This window comes from Eptatretus burgeri, chromosome 5 (genome assembly GCF_056783735.1).
Source record: "Eptatretus burgeri isolate ZD-2024b chromosome 5, Ebu_testis_v1, whole genome shotgun sequence".
Classification (NCBI taxonomy): Eukaryota; Metazoa; Chordata; class Myxini; order Myxiniformes; family Myxinidae; genus Eptatretus; species Eptatretus burgeri.
The window spans coordinates 82686231-82706382 of record NC_140965.1 but is presented as its reverse complement, the minus strand read 5'-3'; the positions used below and the strand labels follow the sequence as shown (position 1 = coordinate 82706382).

Sequence of the window (20152 nt, the reverse complement as noted above, 5' to 3'; positions counted from 1 at the left end):
TCACACCAACAGCCACGACCCTTGCCGTCACATCTCGCTCTCGCAACCATCGCATCACCGCCATTCCCGCGCCGCTTGTGGGCACCGATGCTGGACTCGTACAGGGCGCGCACCGAGCAGCGGGTGCAAAAACACCAGCCTTTCCGAGAAATCGGATCAAAAACGATTCACGCCCACTTCTGTTCCATCCTATCAGCGAACGTGGGGCGATTTGGCCCCGCCTCCAGGTGCGTCGGAGTATAATCGCTATATGCAGATTCGCGGATCAAAAATCATTCACGCCCACTTTTCCTCTGTCCAATGGGGAGCCAGCCAGAGGTGAAGGGTCGAAGGTGAAGGAGCGAAGCCCCGGGGGCTATAAAGGGCCGCGTTCGCTCGCCAAAAAAGTAGTTGAGTTGGGAAGAGTTGGCAGTTGAGTTGGAAAGAGTTGAGAGTTTCTGAGAAGAGGAAAGCAGTCAGTCAAGGAGAGTTGAGAAGAGAAGAGTCAGAGAAAGCAGTTGGACGGAGCTGAGAAGAGTGGAGAGTTGGAGAGGTGGCGGCGGCGAAGGCAGTCGAGAGGGCGCTCGTGTCAGAGTCGGGGAGCTGCGGAGAGGGGAGGCCGGTAACGCGACCGAGGTCGCGGTGGAGACGCTCGTCGCGGGACCCAAGCCAGCGAGATATCATTCCCCCGAGCATCAACAACCCCCTCCTGTTTCCCCCCGCGCTGAGATAGTGTGAGAAGGGGGCCCCGTTCCCACCCCATTTCCAGGCAGTGCCAGCGAGGCCCGCGGAGTCGGGGCGCCACCGCCATTTTTGAGGCTCATCACCAGACGGGTAGGCTCGACGCGGTCTCGGCCCCAGGCCCGTCTGCCCCCCTCATCGTTGAGGGTGGTCCCTTTTTCTTTTGCTTTGAGTATATGTGTTGTCGGCGCCGTCTGTGAAGTAAAACTGTATAAGTGTTGCCGTGTGCTCGGTAGTCGGTAGTAGATCTGCATTGTGTTTCTCTTTTACATTTGCTTTTTGTGCAGAATTGTCGTGTCACTTTTACATTTGCTTTTGGTGTATAATTGTATATGTGTGCTTTCCGTTTGCCGCGGAATAAATGTGCTTTATGTTGAATTGTTTTTCCCGTTTCGCTTCGTCTTTTCCTTTATTGAATCTCCATCTTACTTCACGTAAAGGGTTGGTCGTGGGCTAAATACGCCCAATAATTAATCGAACCGTCGAGGTTGACGATAACACCGCTCGGTTATCCCGATAGTACGAAACGGGTCGCTTAAAGTGGCCCGTGTCCGAAGTCGACCTGCGGCGAGGTGCGATCACCCGGTCTACCCTCCGTGTGGGTACTTAGGTAGGTCGAATTTGGCGAGCAACCCTATCCCACGCGGGGGGCCGATTGGCACGATCGTGGTGAGGCCGAAAGGCCCACCCGTGACTAGTTCCCGGCGTTAGTCCGAGAGGGTCACGACGGGATTGTCCGTCCGGTGGGTGACGTGCCGCGATTCGAGTTACGTGGCCGTTCGCACGCCGGCGGGCGCGAATACCGCAACACTGGTGTCAGGAGTGGGATACAAACCCATCCCCCTCCTCGCGACACTGGTGTCGGAGAACGGGACAACGGGCTCTCCTGTCTCCAGCTAAATTCACGGGAATCGGTCCAGGGGTGAGAGGAGCGACCCCCGATTCCCTCCAAATTACGAGCGATTCAAATTAACCCTTTACGAGAAATAAGATGGCGTCTCAAGGCGAGCGGGAGCCGGGGGTATTAGAAATGTATATATGTAGTAATGTAGGATCCATGGTCCAGGATGAAATCCCCGTGCAGGAAATGTTGGTTGTGCAGGAACACGAACTCGCCCAACTGAACCCAGAGCCCGAAATAGGTGCGGCGGCGGCCGTGGTGTATGACACCTCCCCTCCCCCTCTCCGCCAAAACCCCCCGATCCTTGCCGAATCGGCTCACCCAAGCGCACCCGACATGGCCCAGCTATGCGCCATGCTGGTGGCAATGACAGCGAGGATGGATATAAACACAAATGAAATGAAAAACGAAATAAAAGGCATGAACGAAAAGATGGATGCGAATACACAGCAAATGAACGAAATGGAAACAAACATGAAGGAAGAAATGAAAGGGCTGCGGGGTGAGACGCAGAGCATGGGCCGAAGCCTGCAGGCGGGCATGAAGGCAGTAACCGGGGAGCTCAAAATGGCAACGCCACGTGTGGGAGCGAACGAGCTGGGAGGGAGTGCAACGGCTGTCAGGCCCGCGGTGGAGGCGGGTGACAAAGTAATTCGGGGGACGTGTTGGGCGAGAAGTGTGAAGGTGATGGAGAAAGCAACAGTGGCGGTGACCGAGAGGGAAAAACTAATTGGGGTGACGGAGACGTGCACGAGGGAGATAACAAGGGAAGAGACGGAAATAATAGTTGAGATAAGGGAGATAACAAGGGAAGAGGTGACTGAGTTGGCAGAGACACGGGAGATGGGAACGATAGAGGGAAGACTACACGATGAAGATGGGGTAAGTGACGCGCACACACACACACACACGGAGGTAGTGGAGGATAATGGGGGTGAGCTCGCGGACTGGGTGGAGACCCGGTGCGAGCAGTTGGATGGCCTCCTCCAGGAACGAGGGGAGGGAGTATGCCCCCTTGAGGCAAATCACGACCAGGTGGGTTCGGTCGTGCTTCGCGAGGTCGAGGGGAGGAGTGCTGTGGACAGGTGCACGGAGAGCTTGGGGGGTATAGAGGCCCCGGAGACCCTTGTGGGGACACGAATCCCCAGTGTGGTTGTCCCTGTGTGTGTGGTGCAAGGTGTGAGTGCGTCCCCATGTGTGGATGAAACCGCCAGTATGGGTGAGACACCGCGGGCGAGTGCCCCCGCGTGTGTGAGTGAGGCACGATGTGTGAGTGAGACACCACGGGCGAGTGCCCCCACGTGTGTGAGTGGTGTAGTGGCAAGTGTGCCAAAGGGCGTGCTTCCCAGAATGCCGTGTGTGGATGAGGCACCGTGTGTGAGTTCCCCCGCGTGTGTGAGTGAGGCACGGTGTATGAGTGAGGAACCGCGGATGAGTGCCCCCGCGTGTGTGAGTAGTATGGTTTGTGTGAGGAAAATGGCACGAGTGAGTGAAAGGCCGCGAGTGAGTGGAGCCACGTGTGCAAGGGAAATGGCATGCGTGAGTGAGCGGCCGAGTGTGAGAGAGACAGCGTGTGCAAGGTCGTTGTGTGTAAGGGAGATGTCGGTCGGCATGTGTGAACATGCAGCCGCGTCTCCCGGTGTGAGTTTAATGGTGAGGTGTGTTAGCGTCGTAACACGCGGGAGTGCGTGTGTGGAATGGAGACGGAGACTGCGACAGAGGAAAGAAAGCCGAGTAGCGGCTGTAGTGGTTTCTGGGACCGTGCCGGGTTCACCCAGCAGCGAGCACGCGGTTCGTGCTGTGCAACGCACAAGGCCCCCACGTGCTCGCTTGCGAGAGTGAAGTCCCGGTTCGGAAACGCCAGCGGTGGATTTGCCGATCCCGCGGACGGACAAAGTTTAGGCAGGATTACGGATTTGGACTGGACGGGTTCTCCACGCGATCGTGTGTGTTAAGCTCCAACTGGCAAAGCACATGTGTTCGCGTGGGGAACCCCTCGAGACGTGGGGCTTGTGTTTTTTTTATGCGCACGGTGACGCCATGGCTGCACGTGGGGTTGGAATCCGGCAGGAGGGGTATCCCTGCCGGATGGTACCGTCCAAGGAGGGACGAGGTACACGTGCAGCTGCATGACGTCACGGGCAGGTGCAAAGTGCGTGAGCTGTGAGTTGCCGCGCTGGTGCTGCGCATGTAACAAAAAAAAAAAAAAAAAAAAAAACAAGCCTCACTTTCGGGTGAACAGGATTCCCGGGCAAGGGGTGGAAGACCCCCTTACCAGGGCACAGGATGGAAACTAGTTAGGGGGAAGGGTTAGCTTAGCTAGACCGACTTCATGGGGCAGGGGTAAGTCCTCATGGAGTCTGTTGAATGGATGAGTTAGAGGGATTGTAGCAAGATTTAGGTTGGGAAAGTTAGTTTTGACATTTGGAGACAGTGACTGCCTTTGGATGTGTAGAGTTGACGTAGTTTAGCTACGTAGTGTTAAAAGGAACGTGCTACTAGTTTAAGGGACGACGTGGGAGCACGAGTTAGTTAGGGGAGGTAGTTAGAAGGATGGCAGAGTCCAGCGGTGAGTGTGTTGAAGAGTTGGTGAGTGAAGTGGAAGCATGTGCTTGGTGAGTGAGTGAGGCCAGCGGGTCTGTGTGAGTGGAGCAAATGGGGAATGCATGGTGCGATGAGTGATTGGGGGGAGGAGTGACTCCCGCCCAAGGGACCCCGGGGTCAGTGTAGACTGAGTTAGGGGGTTAGTCAAATTTACAAATTGGAGGTCGTTTTGTTGTTGGTGGGAGTGTAGGCTCGAAACCCGTTTGGAGAGGTGCAGGAGCCCTGTTGACGGGCTGGGAGCGTGGCTGCGAAAGGTGAGTATCGCTGAGTGGGTACCCCGGGCACCAGGCTAGTCGGCCATGGTAGGCCAAGGGCCCATGGGGGGCCGGGATAGCGTAGTGGGCACGGGTGCGCCTGCTTGGTGCGGGGGCCCGGGGCGCCATTAGCCGCGTGGGCAGTGTTGTGGGCACGTGTGACCCTCGGAAAGGGGCCCGGGAAGCCAGCCTGCCACGTGTGCGTTTCAGGGGAGGTGCCATGGGGGGCACTCCCCGGTGTTTAGGGAGCTGGTAGGCTCGGAGGCAGTGTAGTGCCCGGGGGTGCCATCGTCGGAGAATCGGCAGAGGGTCGGGCCTGCCAAAGGGAGCCACGTGTCCCAGCCATGAGACCGTGTGAGGGCAGGGAGAGAAAATTGGGGGGCGAGGCCCGAAATTGTGAGGACACCAACACAGGCGACGGGAATCTGGGTTGTTAGAACCAATAGTTTAAGCGAGAGGCGCTTGTTGAAAGCCCCGGGGTAGTTTAACAGTTAATGGTTAGGGTAGATTAGGAGATGTACCCCTCCGCACCATCCAGCCCCTCGCTCTCGTTGTGGGCCGCTGGACCCACTTTGGTTATCGATCGCTGAAGTCTGGGGAGGCCATTCTGAGGCTTGAGTTGGGCCTCGACACAGGACGTTAGCTCTCCCTTGTTCCCCTCCGGGAAGGGAACGTAGGGGTTGGGAGTAGGCTAGGTGACAGGATAGGTTAGCCGAACAAGGACAGTACAGGGGGTTAGGGGACGATTTATAGTGGGGAAGTAAAAATTTAAAAAAAGTGGGGGCTAAATTGGTTTTTCACAAATTAAGGGGGTGGGTATAGACAGTGACAGGCAAAGGCGATATGTTGGGAGGGAGACCGTAGAGTAGGTCCGAGCCCGCCTTCCGAGTGGCCAGCACCACCGCACTCCCTCCACCAACCTCCACTGAACGGCGAAGGCTGGCCAGCTTCATTGGCAGCTGTTGTTTTGCTGCAAGGCCTGTGCCGGCTGGATCGGCTGCAGCTGCTGTGCTGCAAGGCCTGTACCGGCCGGATCGTCTGCAGCTGTTTTCTGCAAGGCCTGTGCCGGCTAGTTCATCTGCCGGCTGTGTTTGCCTGCAGCGGCCTTGTTCTGCAGGCTGTGTTTGCCTGCTCACCTTTGCCATGCCATGCCCACTGCCCATGTTCACCAGCCCCGTTCAATTTTGCTTTGCCCCCCCCCCTGTTCATTGCCATGTGCGCCAGGATCAGAAAGCAACAGTTTGCAAGCTGCGAGAACTGCCCTGTTGGCAGCTACAACATGGGCCTGCAGTAGCGGCCCGTGCACCGTGTTTGCGTCCATCCATTCATCCATCCATTCGTTGTGTTCATTGCGTGTGCCACTTGAGCTGGCACGGAGACTGCGTTTGTGCAGCCCATGCACCGTTGTGGTTCACTGCGTTCAGTTCAAAAGGGAAGGCCTTGGACTGCGTGTGAGCAGCCGGCCACGTTCCCTGTCACCTGCGTTGTTTGAGCCAGAGACTGCATGCGAGCAGCCTGGCTCCCTGCTAACTGCTTTCTTTTTGCAGAGTCCATTGATTCTGGGCCATGGTTTAGTGTAAAATTTGTAAGTTAAGGTTAAGATGTACTGTAAATATGAGTGCGCCCCCGGCATGTCTGTCCTAGCGCCGGCAATTTTATTTAAGTCGTCCGTGTGAGTGGGTTTGTTTAGGTAGTTACTCAGCCCTCAGGTTATTTATTTTGGGGACACGAATACCATGAATAATGTCGCACTCAGGGATCCGTAGGTAAAATGTACTCGGGGAAAACTACACATGATGGCACACGAAAATTTGACGACTCGGGACGAGTCTGTAAAAAGGGGAGGGGGTAGTGTTGTGGTTGACGAAATTCGCAAACCACCATTCAGGTCCCGTAGGTGAGATATCTCTGTAAGTATATGTCTAGTTAGGCCCAAACCCGTTGTTTAGAGGGAATAAATGTCATTCATTCGGGCTGCGACCCTTCAGGATAGCCGTTTTTCTTTTACTATCTTTATTTTGGACCAGCCGCCATTACTACCACCACTACCACCACCACCAACCACGTCTCAACAGCCATCACACAACAACCACCAACCGCAACGCCGCTTCACACCAACAGCCACGACCCTTGCCGTCACATCTCGCTCTCGCAACCATCGCATCACCGCCATTCCCGCGCCGCTTGTGGGCACCGATGCTGGACTCGTACAGGGCGCGCACCGAGCAGCGGGTGCAAAAACACCAGCCTTTCCGAGAAATCGGATCAAAAACGATTCACGCCCACTTCTGTTCCGTCCTATCAGCCAACGTGGGGCGATTTGGCCCCGCCTCCAGGTGAGTCGGAGTATAATCGCTATATGCAGATTCGCGGATCAAAAATCATTCACGCCCACTTTTCCTCTGTCCAATGGGGAGCCAGCCAGAGGTGAAGGGTCGAAGGTGAAGGAGCGAAGCCCCGGGGGCTATAAAGGGCCGCGTTCACTCACCAAAAAAGTAGTTGAGTTGGGAAGAGTTGGCAGTTGAGTTGGAACGTGTTGAGAGTTTCTGAGAAGAGGAAAGCAGTCAGTCAAGGAGAGTTGAGAAGAGAAGAGTCAGAGAAAACAGTTGGACGGAGCTGAGAAGAGTGGAGAGTTGGAGAGGTGGCGGCGGCGAAGGCAGTCGAGAGGGCGCTCGTGTCAGAGTCGGGGAGCTGCAGAGAGGGGAGGCCGGTAACGCGACCAAGGTCGCGGTGGAGACGCTCGTCGCGGGACCCAAGCCAGCGAGATATCATTCCCCCGAGCATCAACAACCCCCTCCTGTTTCCCCCCGCGCTGAGATAGTGTGAGAAGGGGGCCCCGTTCCCACCCCATTTCCAGGCAGTGCCAGCGAGGCCCGCGGAGTCGGGGTGCCACCGCCATTTTTGCGGCTCATCACCAGACGGGTAGGCTCGACGCGGTCTTGGCCCCAGGCCCGTCTGCCCCCCTCATCGTTGAGGGTGGTCCCTTTTTCTTTTGCTTTGAGTATATGTGTTGTCGGCGCCGTCTGTGAAGTAAAACTGTACAAGTGTTGCCGTGTGCTCGGTAGTCGGTAGTAGATCTGCATTGTGTTTCTCTTTTACATTTGCTTTTTGTGCAGAATTGTCGTGTCACTTTTACATTTGCTTTTTGTGCAGAATTGTCGTGTCACTTTTACATTTGCTTTTTAGTCCGGGAGCCAACCGATCAAAATTAAAAAAAAAAATTGCCCGGTCTGCTATAAAATTTTTGTGTTGATTTTCATAAAGAGACACCCTTTGAGTATATGAAAACCAATGTTGGCAATGGTGAAACTCTTGCGCAACAACACAGTCAACACTTTTGCGAGCCCCCTCTGATAACAAAATGTTGGCAAAAGCGAAGATGTAGGATGGGGGTAGGGGTAATTCATATTGTCCTAAAATCATAACCACTAAACCTATATACACAAATGACCCCTCATATTAAAGAGGAGTTCATTTCCTATATCACAATTGGTGTAGATTTAACCTCCCTTCAATTGACAAGGTTATATGTCAAACAACAAAAGATTTATGTAACTCAGAAATGCTTGACTATCAATGGGGTCAGGAACAAGAACATACTTTTACATGCCATGGTTTTAAGGAAGATAAAATTAGAAATGGATTAACACAATATTGTGACATGAAACATCCTCTTCAGAGGAAGAGTCACTCTCTGAAACAACTCCACCACATGAACCTCTCTGACCAAGGCATATGCATGTCACTCAGCAAGGCACAGCAGCCTTTTTGCATGAACATCGTTTCAGACATTTGGATAATTTGCACATGCAAGACACCGTTTTGTCTATGTTTGGCTTGGCTGGCTTAGACATGAGAATTGGGACCAGTTTTCCATTGATAAGGGTTCTGCCAAATGTTGTGGCTGGGGGAAGTGCTCGGTCACTGAGATGTGCACGTCTATACAGAAGCAATTGATACAATGCTCTTAAAACAAGGAAGTAAAACGCATCTTCTGTTGCTGGCAGTGACCTAAGGTCTAATTTTGAAGAGACAAACATATGCTGCCTGAGGGTATCCAAACAGCTGAACCCTTTTTGGCCATGCAGAGCAGTCCAGTATACTCTGGCCTCATCAATGACACATTCTGTTGCTGCCATTTCACTATCTCTTCCAAAATCAACAAGGTGGGGAAGGTTTCCTATCAGTCCCAGAGAAACCTGTGCCGCTCTTCTTTTCACAGGAACACAGGCATCATCCCAACTGACTGGAAGAGGGGCCTTGTTGTCCCTCTCTGGAAAGGGAAGGGTGATCGCCAAGACTGCAAAAACTACCGAGGGGTGACGCTGCTCTCAGTGCCGGGCAAGGTCTTTGCTCGGATAATTCTTGATAGGGTTTGCCACCATCTGCTTGAGCACCAGCGTCCAGAGCAGTCAGGCTTTACACCAAAGAGGTCAACGATTGACCGTATCCTTGCACTTCGTGTCCTCACCGAACACAGACGAGAGTTTCGGCAGGGGCTGCTTGCAGCCTATGTTGATCTCTGTAAAGCGTTCGATTCAGTGAATCGGGATGTCCTCTGGAGGATTCTTGGTCTTCGTGGGGTGCCACCGAAACTGATCGATCTGATGTCTGAACTCTACTCTGGTACTGAGAGTGCTGTGAAGTGTGGTGGTACCATCTCTGACTTATTTCCAGTTGTTACTGGAGTTCGTCAGGGATGTGTACTTGCCCCCACACTTTTCAGCACTTGTATGGACTGGATTCTAGGGAGGATGTCGGAGAGATCAAGTTGCGGTGCATCGTTTGGCAATGTCAAGATCTCAGACCTTGATTTTGCAGATGATGCAGTCATCTTTGCGGAGACTTTAGACATCCTCTTGGGGGCCCTCGAGGTGCTGAATGAGGAGTCGGAGCCGTTGGGATTACGGATTTCTTGGGTCAAAACTAAGATCCAGGCTTTCGGTGACATCTTGGATGCTGCTGTCCTGTCTGTGTCTGTTTGTGGTGAGGATGTTGAGGTCGTGGAGAGATTCACTTACCTTGGCAGTGATATTCATGTCTCCGCAGGTTGTGAGCCGGAGGTCAATAGACGTCTGGGTCGGGCCTGGGGAGTAATGGATTCACTGGATCATGGGGTGTGGCGCTGCCGGTACCTGTGCGGGAGGACGAAAGTCTGAGTCTTCAGGTCCTTGGTACTTCCAGTCTTGCTCTATGGGTGCGAGACTTGGACTTTGACCAAGGATCTGAGACGGAGACTTAATTCCTTTGGTACCAGGTCTCTTCGGAGAATCCTTGGCTATCGCTGGTCGGATTTTGTGTCCAACGAGCGGTTGCTGAGAGAGACTCGGATGAGATTTGTTACCTGCATAGTCCGTGAGCGTCAGCTGCGGCTGTATGGACATGTGGCTCGTTTTCCTGACGCTGATCCTGCTCACCAGATTCTCTCAGCGAGGGAGTCTCATGAGTGGGAGGCCAGTGGGCCGACCACGTGCCTCATGGTTGCAGCAGGTTGACCATCATCTCAAGGAGATGGGGATGGGCCTGGCATCTGCCTTGGGGATGGCCAGACAGAGGCCCCTGGAGTACCGGCGGAAAGTGGACGCAGCGACGCGCTGTTCTGGCACATGCTCCCATACCTGACCTGACCTCTTCTTTTCCCCTTCTGAATGGGTAGCTCACTGTGTCACATCCACACAACACAAATGTGCACAGAAGTGTAGCTGCGACATCAAGAGGATTTTCTGGTACTTCTTGCTCAACACTTCTACCAGCTCATGAATAGGTAGGTATTGATTCTGCCGTTGTATCCAGAGTTCTTGCAATGTGTTCAAGCAGCAGAAGTGATATATACACAGCATAATTATGTCTGTATCTGTTGCATGCACAACAGCTCGATGGTGATCAAGATATTCCACACAATACGCAAGATGAGCAATAATCCTTGTGTCTGCCTCTTCATGTTCTTCACAAGGTAAGTCCAGAACTGAACTTGATGCTGATGTGATGGAAAGAGTGTGACCTTTGTTTTCCATCATACTACCAAGAATGATGGTCACTCCATCCGGAATAGCTTCAGGACTCTCACAAAGGGAAGTGCCAATGAAGTTCTGAAGATTTCCTTTATTTCTTGGATTCTTCATGAATAAATTCCAGTCCGGAATTTCTAGACTCTTGGATGGTGAGAATTGTCTTGCCTGGTCTGTCTGGTTTCTCCTCTGCTGCTCATCACCCTTCAAAGTATGGCTATCATCAAAATCATACTGATCACCAATGATGTTGACACAGTTGCACATTTCAGGTTTCAACTGCAGGATACACCTGCTTGCGAAGATACAGCTGGGGAAGTTCACCAAATGTTTTCGCACCCATTTTTTGGTATTTATTTACAAATGCCATTGTGTCTACCAGATAAACTGTGTATAGGTCACTCTGTGGTAATGATGGCAGCTGTAAAACAACATCCTGCTCAGCTTCAGCAATTAGCACTGCCACGAAATCAGACTCGTTGCCTTTGCGCATTACAACCCCCTGTGCTAAGCGTGGATCAACCTCAAACAGGGATGATGGATAGTCTGTCCACTCATGGGAAAATGCAATCTGTCTTGTGACTGGGTCGGCATCTCGATAGAAACACAGCACACGTGTAGTTGCAGTCTCATCTTGATAGATCCTGATTAAACTCTGTTTCCTTGATGGTTTTGATTTCTTCTGTGAGGAGAAAGTTACCAGCTTCAGTGGTTCAATCTTAATAGAGACCACCTCTTCTGCTTTCATAATGGCTTCCATGCCCTTAGCTTGAGCATGGACCAAGTCTTTTGAAGCAGCCTTCTCACTAGTTGCTCTATTGAGCAGAACCACTTGGTTGTTACACTGGAATGGGTTTATCATCTGCTGGCATATCACTTTCTTGATCTCCTCAACATGCATATGTTCTTCTGTTGCCTGCTTCTGTGTTTCTCCATGATGAGTAGATTCCTGTTGGCCTAGATTAGCCATAGACTTTATGTTCTCTGATACAGCTGTGAGAAATGGTGCTGTTTTCACATATTTATCTCGAGCAGCTGGTGCCTGAGATATGCGTTTGAACAGAGATGTCTTCCCTTCATTGTTGTATGTCTGCTCCAGGGCCATGTCACTCCAAACACCATTGAATTTTCCTTTGGAAGAGTGAACTGTGAAGTACCCAACCTGGATCCAGCAAACCTTAACCGAACTGTGTTCAATAGAGTAAGAGGATTTTGGGGGTAGGGGTAACTTTGGTTGACAAAAATGTTAATTTTCTCTTTAAAAATTGATAGAACTCAATCAAATTTGCTGTTTTAATTAGCCATGGATACCATGTTCATATCACATTAAGAGAAATTAGTATTCTAATGCAGCATCTGCCTATGATAAGAAAAGTTCTAAAGGCCATCTTCAAAAAACGTTATTTTTAAGGCATTTTTCACAAAATTATGTACTTTTACGAGGTTTACTTTCACAAAGGCAATTTTTTTTTTGTCATTTTACAATGCACTGATTGAATTCTTACATTTAGTTCACATTTATTTTTCATGAATGTGATTTTTTAATTTTTTTAGAAATTTTATTGACAATTGCTGTTTTATCAAATTTTTCAAATCTTCCTCAAACAAAAACGGCCGCCAAAATTTTTCGCAAGAGCTTATGAATTGCCAACATTGGTTTTCATGAACTGCAAACATATATCTAAACATCCTGGGGGTGTAAAATTTTATAGCAGAGGCTGTAAGGTCCAACCCTAAAACAGCCTCGTACACAGGTTGGCTCCCGGACTATTTTGGTGTATAATTGTATATGTGTGCTTTCCGTTTTCCGCGGAATAAATGTGCTTTATGTTGAACTGTTTTTCCCGTTTCGCTTCGTCTTTTCCTTTATTGAATCTCCATCTTACTTCACGTAAAGGGTTGGTCGTGGGCTAAATACGCCCAATAATTAATCGAACCGTCGAGGTTGACGATAACACCGCTCGGTTATCCCGATAGTACGGAACGGGTCGCTTAAAGTGGCCCGTGTCCGAAGTCGACCTGCGGCGAGGTGCGATCGCCCGGTCTACCCTCCGTGTGGGTACTTAGGTAGGTCGAATTTGGCGAGCAACCCTATCCCACGCGGGGGGCCGATTGGCACGATCGTGGTGAGGCCGAAAGGCCCACCCGTGACTAGTTCCCGGCGTTAGTCCGAGAGGGTCACGACGGGATTGTCCGTCCGGTGGGCGACGTGCCGCGATTCGAGTTACGTGGCCGTTCGCACGCCGGCGGGCGCGAATACCGCAACAATATCAACGAGGTGGCCCCGTGGGAACCTTTTCTCGAATCCGTTTTGAATGACAAAGCTGAGAAGGTCATTGCTGTGGCCAAAATAGCAATTTACACTCTTTACTTTCTTACATTTAAATTTAACAAGGTTTGAGTATGAAAAGGTGCCACTCATTAATTCAGAGGGATTCTCAAACGATCTCACCTCACTTCTCAAACTGGTGACCGGCGGGGTCAGAAGCAGGTGGGCTGCGGGTGACTGTACATTATATTACGGGATATTAATTGCATATTAGAGTGAGTAATGGGCAGTATATTCATGTTTATAGGGCACACGTGAACCGTGTGCTTCAATTTTAATCTGTCTGACATCACATAAACAAAATTTAATTCAGTATTTTTCTGTCGAGGCCGACATCAGCACCAACAAGGCTAATTCACATCCTATTTTAGTGGATGCCAAATGACGACCACGAGTCATTATTGGCTGCATGACCATCAAATGACTACATTTTCGCATTGACTACTACTGAAACTCTGGTATTGCCATGCTGCAAGGATATGATTCGTTGCATCTTGGGAGAGGTGCAGCAAAAAAGCTGAACATGGTGTCGCTGTTCAATGACACTGTGCATCAAAGAATCTGTAATTTATCAGTAGACATCCAACAGAAAGTGATCACAGAAATCAGCTTCTGCTGCACCATCACCACTGCCTGCTCCCACTGCACCATCACCACTGCCTGCTCCCACTGCACCATCACCACTGCCAACATCCCCAGCAACCTCACCCCACAACCGTAACTAACTATTATTGACAAATTTCTCACATTCTGCTACTTGCTGCAAATTATCTATCCGTTCCTTCAACCTAATAATAACCATCCTCAAGTGGGCTACTTCCTCACACTTCATACAAAAACAAGTGAAATCCTTCATTACAGCACGTGTGGTGAAGCAAATGAGTACACTAATGTTAAAATATGTAATTTATGCTTTTTCAGTTGAAAAACAATTAAAAAGCGTACTTAATATTTGAAATGTAAAAATCTTGTTATTATTGTGATAAGCACCTTTATATATAACAGAAGGAATGAAATTGTTCGATACAGTGTGGCAGGGGGCCGCAAAAGAATGGTTTTCTTTTGTTCTTCTTCTTTCTTCTTCTTTCTAAATTCAATGGTTTTCACATATATAACACATTCGTTTTACAAATTTCCATTGAAAAAAGGCAGTATTGTGTGAATCTAATGTGTAGTTCATGCGGAAAACCGGCAAATTATTATTATTATCGCTTCGGATGTTTCGGTCAGTTGTGGGTATTTTCGTCAATTGTTTCCATCAGTTGTCGGCCCATGAATACTCAGGTATTTCCGTCAATTGTCGCCATTTCCATCTAGGTTACGCACTGCCATCTACCGGACGGCCATCATTGGCTGTCACTTGAGACGCGTGGGGGTGGGGGGACACCGGAGACATGGTAGACACTGGGGACATTTCAAACTCGGTGCAATTGTATACCAGCGCACGCGCTGTAATAAGAACCCTCTGCATCCCCTATTGTTGATATGGCCCACATTGAGCATCTATCACATTTTATGTACTCCTCTTCCTTTCTCCTTCAGTCTCTATTTATACCCTCCTTCACCACCACATTTCAAAGGCTTCAACTAACTTAAACGCTAAACTTAACACTCGGCCTCTCCTTGCTTCTTTCAATAAACTAACACAAATACCCGCTAAATTGTTATGAATACAACTGGAACCGACATAAATATAATCCCACAACCCCTGACACAAATCACAAAAACAAAATATGCAAAACAACACTTATCGTGTTCTGGCCGAGGAGCACAGCTGTGTGCGAACAACCAGAAGTGACGGCCAGTTGACCTTTGGCCTATGTTGACCTCAGAAATAATTGCTGGATAAATTCAGTAACCTGAAATATAAATCCTCTTCAAATTTCAAATTAATCACTTGAAAATGGAGGATTTCAGGAATTTCACCCAAGTTGTTGACCTTTTGGCCTATGTTGACCTCAAAAATAATTGGTCGTTGAATTCAGTGACCGATATGCATATCCTCTTTAAATTTCAAGTCAATCAGATGAAAATGGTGGATTTTAGAAACTTAACAAAGTTGTTGACCTTTGGACTATGTTGACCTTTTGACCGATATGGTCAAAATACATTGACCACCCCACTTTTGTCATTTGAAATCCTCTGATAAAGTTTGAGGACGATAGCTTAATGCATTCGCGAGTTATCGCACTCACAGAAAAATATACAAAAGTAGAAGGGCACTCGGTAGAGTGCATACCTCTGCCACGTAATGCCTGATCCATGAGAACATATCAGGCCCAATACATTTTTGAAATATCATGCTAAACAGTAGTATATTGTTTTTGGCCCTATCTCTCAATGGTGAAGAATCACTTTAAAAACTTAAATAATTCTCGAATCCAGATCCGGATCCAGATCTGGATCTTCACCAAAATAGAAGAATTCGTCCTTGCCACACACCCAACCTCATCCCCCAAGTTTTGTCCGATTCCGTCCACAACTTTTTGAGACATCGTGCTATATATCGGTTTAGCACTATCTCTCAATGGTGAAGAATCACTTAAAAAAATTTTTTATCAGATCCAGATCGGGATCTTCACCAAAATTGAATCAATTCTTCCGTGTCACACCCCCAACAAGTGCACCAAGTTTCATCCGAATCCATTCACAACGTTTTGAGATATTGTGCTATATATTGTTTTTGGCCTGATCTCTCAATGGTGAATAATAATTGCTTAGAAAATTCTTGTAGCCGGATCTGGATCCGGATCTTCACCAAAATCTAATCAGTTTGTCTTTGTTACACACCCAACCTGACCACAAAATTTAATCTGAATTCCTCTACAACTTTTTGAGATATCCTGCATAAAAACAGACAGATGAACTAACAAGCAGTCATAGACTGGTACTTAAGAAATCGTCAACTTGACCTCTGACCTTGTCTAATAAAAGCTGTCTTTAGAGAAGGTAGCGATGCAAACCAGAAGTTTCTATGATGATTCTGTACCAAACCATCAAAAATCGAATGTTTGACCTCACTGTGACCTTGACCTTTGACCGATTTTGACCAAAATCTAATCAGCACTAGCCATCACCCTCCTGAATCACCTGGTGTAATTTGACATTGGTAGCTTCTTCTGTTCTCGAGTTATCGTGCCTACAAACAAACACACACACACAAACAAACACAAACAGATGACGGAAGTCATCAATATATTTACGAAATCTTTAGATTTCGTAAGTAACAAGATGAAGACATCGTGCAGAGCACGATACTTGCAAAATCCACCCCCTCTCGAAAGGTTGCCATGGATACATCAAATTACTCATTTCATCAAGATTAAAATTGACAATCTTAATCAAAGCTCAGGTCAATCAGATGAAAATTGATTATTTTTCAGATTGAAATTGATGACTTTAGAAGTTTCACATTGAGATGACCTTTGACCTTTTGACCTCAACAATAGTTGGTTTCCAAATTCAGTGATTCACTTTGCAGTTGCTGCTTAATTTTCAGGTTAATTAAATGAAAATTGACAATTTTAGAAGTTTGACGTTGAGTTAACCTTTGACTTCAAAAATAGTTGCTTTCCCAATTCAATGATGGACCATGCAAATTGTCTTAAAAAAAAAAATTTTGGATACCTTTCTTTCAAGTTTCAAGTTAAGAGGACGTAAATCGATGATTTTTCAGTTGAAAATTGATGATTTTAGAAGTTTGACCTTGAGTTGACCTTTTGATCTTAAAAATAGTTGTTTCCCAATTCAGTGGCGCAATATGAAAATCTTGTTTAAATTTCAAGTCAATCGGATGAAAACTGACAATTTTACAAATCTGACCATAAGATGACCTTTGACCTCAAAATCAATAGACTTCTAAGTTGAGACTACCTCGACAACTGTGTGAAGTTTTGTGAAGATCGGTTTTAATTTGTGACATATAGGTGATTAACAGACAGAATAATAACAAGAAGACGTCGTGTAGAGCACGACACTTGCAAAGTCCATAAAATAAATTTGACCTCAAAAATAATTGGTGGTTGACTTAAATGACCAAATATGCAACTCTTCTTCAAATTTCAAGCGAATCGGATAAAAATTGACAATTTTAGAAATCCGGACTATGTTGACCTTTTGGCCTATGTTGACCTCAAAAATAATTGGTTGTTGAATTCAGTGACCTGATATGCAAATCCTCTTCAAATTTCAAGTCAATGGGATGAAAGTTGAGGATTTTCAAAATACCTCTTTAGTTGTTGACCTTGGGCCTATGTTGACCTTTTGGTCCATGTCGACCTCAAAAAATAATTGGCTGCTTGAATTCAGTGACCTGAAATATAAATCCTCTTCAAATATCAAGTCAATCGGATGAAAATTGATGATTTTAGAAATATCTTCTAAGTTGTTGACCTTTTGACCTTTTGACCTCCTTCCTTTGAAAAACAATATGCTTCTTCCTTATCACCAACTCTACCATGTGTTGAAGTTTCGTGAAGATCTGTTTGTCTGTTTATCACCTACAGGTCATAAATTTTTAACCGACGGATGGGTGAAAACATAACCTCCTTCCACCTTTGGTGGCGGAGGTAACAAACGAGACAATGAAAACTGACAATTTTACAAATCTGACCTCAAGATGACCTTTGACCTCAAAATCAATAGACTTCTAAGTTGAGACTACCGACATTTGATGAAAAATTTTAATTTTCGTCATAACAAACAAACTAACTAACTGAACTGATCAAAATACTTGGCAATTGTTGTTTTTTTTGCCAAGTAACAAACAGGGGTGAAAACATAACCTCCATCCACAAATGGTTCAATGCTGAAATGTGTGTTGAACTGTCAGATGTAGAAAAGGCAATCTTGAACGAGCACCTACAGATATAGATGTGTCGTCACATTACAGAGCGATATTACTTTGTGACTCGCACTTTTCTTTTTTGTATAAATCATATACTTGATCTTGGCTCGTGGAAGAGCTAGAGCAGAGTGGATGGGAACAAAATGGAAAGGGAGAAACACCAAGAGCAGTGTAGAAGTGAGAGTGAGGGTGAGGGTGAGGGTGAGAATGAGGTCAAGGAGGAGAAGGAGAAGGACACATGGACATGAACAAGCTGCACACAATGTGCAACAGAGCAAGACGGGGTAAGGGAAAGCGGAGATTAAACAGAAAAAAGGAACAAGCAACCGACAACTAACAAACGAAAAGAGACGAGGGAGGAACTCACAATGACCTTGAAAAAGGAAGTGCTTGGGAATGGTATAATTTGGGGTAGAAGAGATCATGGGTATGGATGGGGGATGACCTGAGATAGTGGTGAACAGCTGTCTTGCAGCCCTGGAGGGAAGAATGGAACTGAACAGACTGAGGAAGTTGGTTTCACAAGTGAGAGAAAAGAGGAACAAATGAGTGGATGTGAGGAGCGAGCCTGGATTCTCGAAGTTTAAGAAGATGAGGGTTACTATAGCAGACTGTGTGTGTCCTGCTTTTTCCTTTTTTAAACATTTTCTCCATAGTTTAATAATTTGCCTTTTCCTTTGTGCATTAAGCACACAGCAGAGTCCCTGTAGTGAATAGGTCATCCAATTTGTTTGGTTCTTAGTATTGCAATTAGCGTCGACATGTGTAAGAGGCACGCACGCGCCAATTCCTCCATGGAACGAAGCACACCGTATGGTTATACTGCGGGCAGCTCTACTTTCATAGGAGGGCTGAACGAGGAAACGATGGGATAGCGTACCGACCTTGACCATTCACTCCAGGAAGTATCCAATTGTGGGGAAAGGATTGACCTGTTAGTGTTCCCATCTGAACCCTCATGATCCAGCGAGGCCAGAATCAAATCCCACATACACCATATCTAAGCGTTTGGACATGGTATATGATTACTCTGCACACAAAGTGTTCTTGCAATTACTCTGCACACAAAGTGAAAAGTGGGGTGAAGCCATTTGCCTCTTTGGTGATGTTGTTCACCATCTATCTGTCTCCATATGTCCATCTATAATTGAGGACCGACTTAATGTCAATTGAATGTTATATTTTGAAACTGCAGAACTAGGGTGGCCATTTGTATGGTTTTATAGAGGACAGTCCGTTTTTCTGCCACTTTGTCCTCTTTGATAGGAAACCGGACACCTACCTTTATGTCATCTATTTTCCTCTTGAGCCACCCAAGCTTTCAACCCACAATTGAACTTTTGATTGTTGGTTTTCATTGATTAATATATTTCCCATTTCATCAACTAGTTCAACCCTGCAGTAGCGACAGGGTCATGTCGGGTTTCCTCCCTTTAAGTTTCGTGTGAAACAGCAGTTGCGACTGTTTGAAAAGGTGTTTGTAGTTTATAATAATTTTTTTTTACCTCCGGTAGGCCCACGAAACGCCACGATAAGATATTTAAACATGTCAACACCGTGTTTGTCCAAGGAGGGAAAACTCACTTGGGGAGGAGGGACATTATTTGTATTCATATTATTTTGTAATAACATTAATATGATACAATTATCATTAGTGTTGAATTTATACTTTTGTTATTATAAGCTGTATTTAAAAAACGCCATGATTAGCTATTTTAATATGGATATACACCTCAACACAGATTTCATCCAGGGTGTAACCCCCTCGGGGAAAAGGGGGGGGGTTGCTGCTACAACCTCCATCATGTGGCCCTTGGTCTTCCTGTCAAGTTTGGTTGAGATTGGATAAATAATGACAATGTATATCATGGTCAAAAAAAGACAGACAGACACCAAGAGTATTTTTAGGATGATGCTGCATTTGTATTGGTCCTGTGAATGCCAACAAAGATCTTATTTGTCACGTTTCCTTTATGAAGTCTTTATGGAACAGTTATGGCTGTTGCGTGACGCTGTTAAACATTTGTTGTTTCCTTTTATGACGTCATTACGTCACGGCTGTTGCATGACGCTGTTAAACGTTCATCTTGCCAAAAAATGTCAAGAATGTCCTTTAGACGTCCTTTAGCTCAGAATGGTCGAAGGAACACTCTTCTTGTGAAAAGATATGTACATTTTATTTACTTCCTGGATAAGAACAAACAATTCTTCTGAATGACGCCAGGGAAGGACAGAATTATCAACAGCAGTGGATGTGAGAATTGTGCGTACACTAAACTTTCTGGTCGTCTTTATAACTGTGCTTATTATGAATCTGCTGAAGCCTGGTGTTGGCTTTATGGTTAGGGTGGCTGGCTTAAGATATTCAGGTCTTGAGTTGAAGCCCCCTGTCGTGGTTTAAGATCTTAGGGTTTTGAGTTCAAGCCCCCTGTCGTGGATTAAGATCTTAGGGTTTTGAGTTCAAGCCCCGTCGTGGCTTAAGATCTTAGG

The 20152-nt window shown here is 47.2% G+C and overlaps 1 protein-coding gene across 2 annotated transcripts in view; it reads right to left on the bottom strand.

Annotated features, from left to right (window-relative positions):
- Window positions 1-20152, bottom strand: part of LOC147026841 (uncharacterized) — a 45837-nt gene that overhangs the window by 16080 nt on the left and 9605 nt on the right. The window lies entirely within an intron of this gene.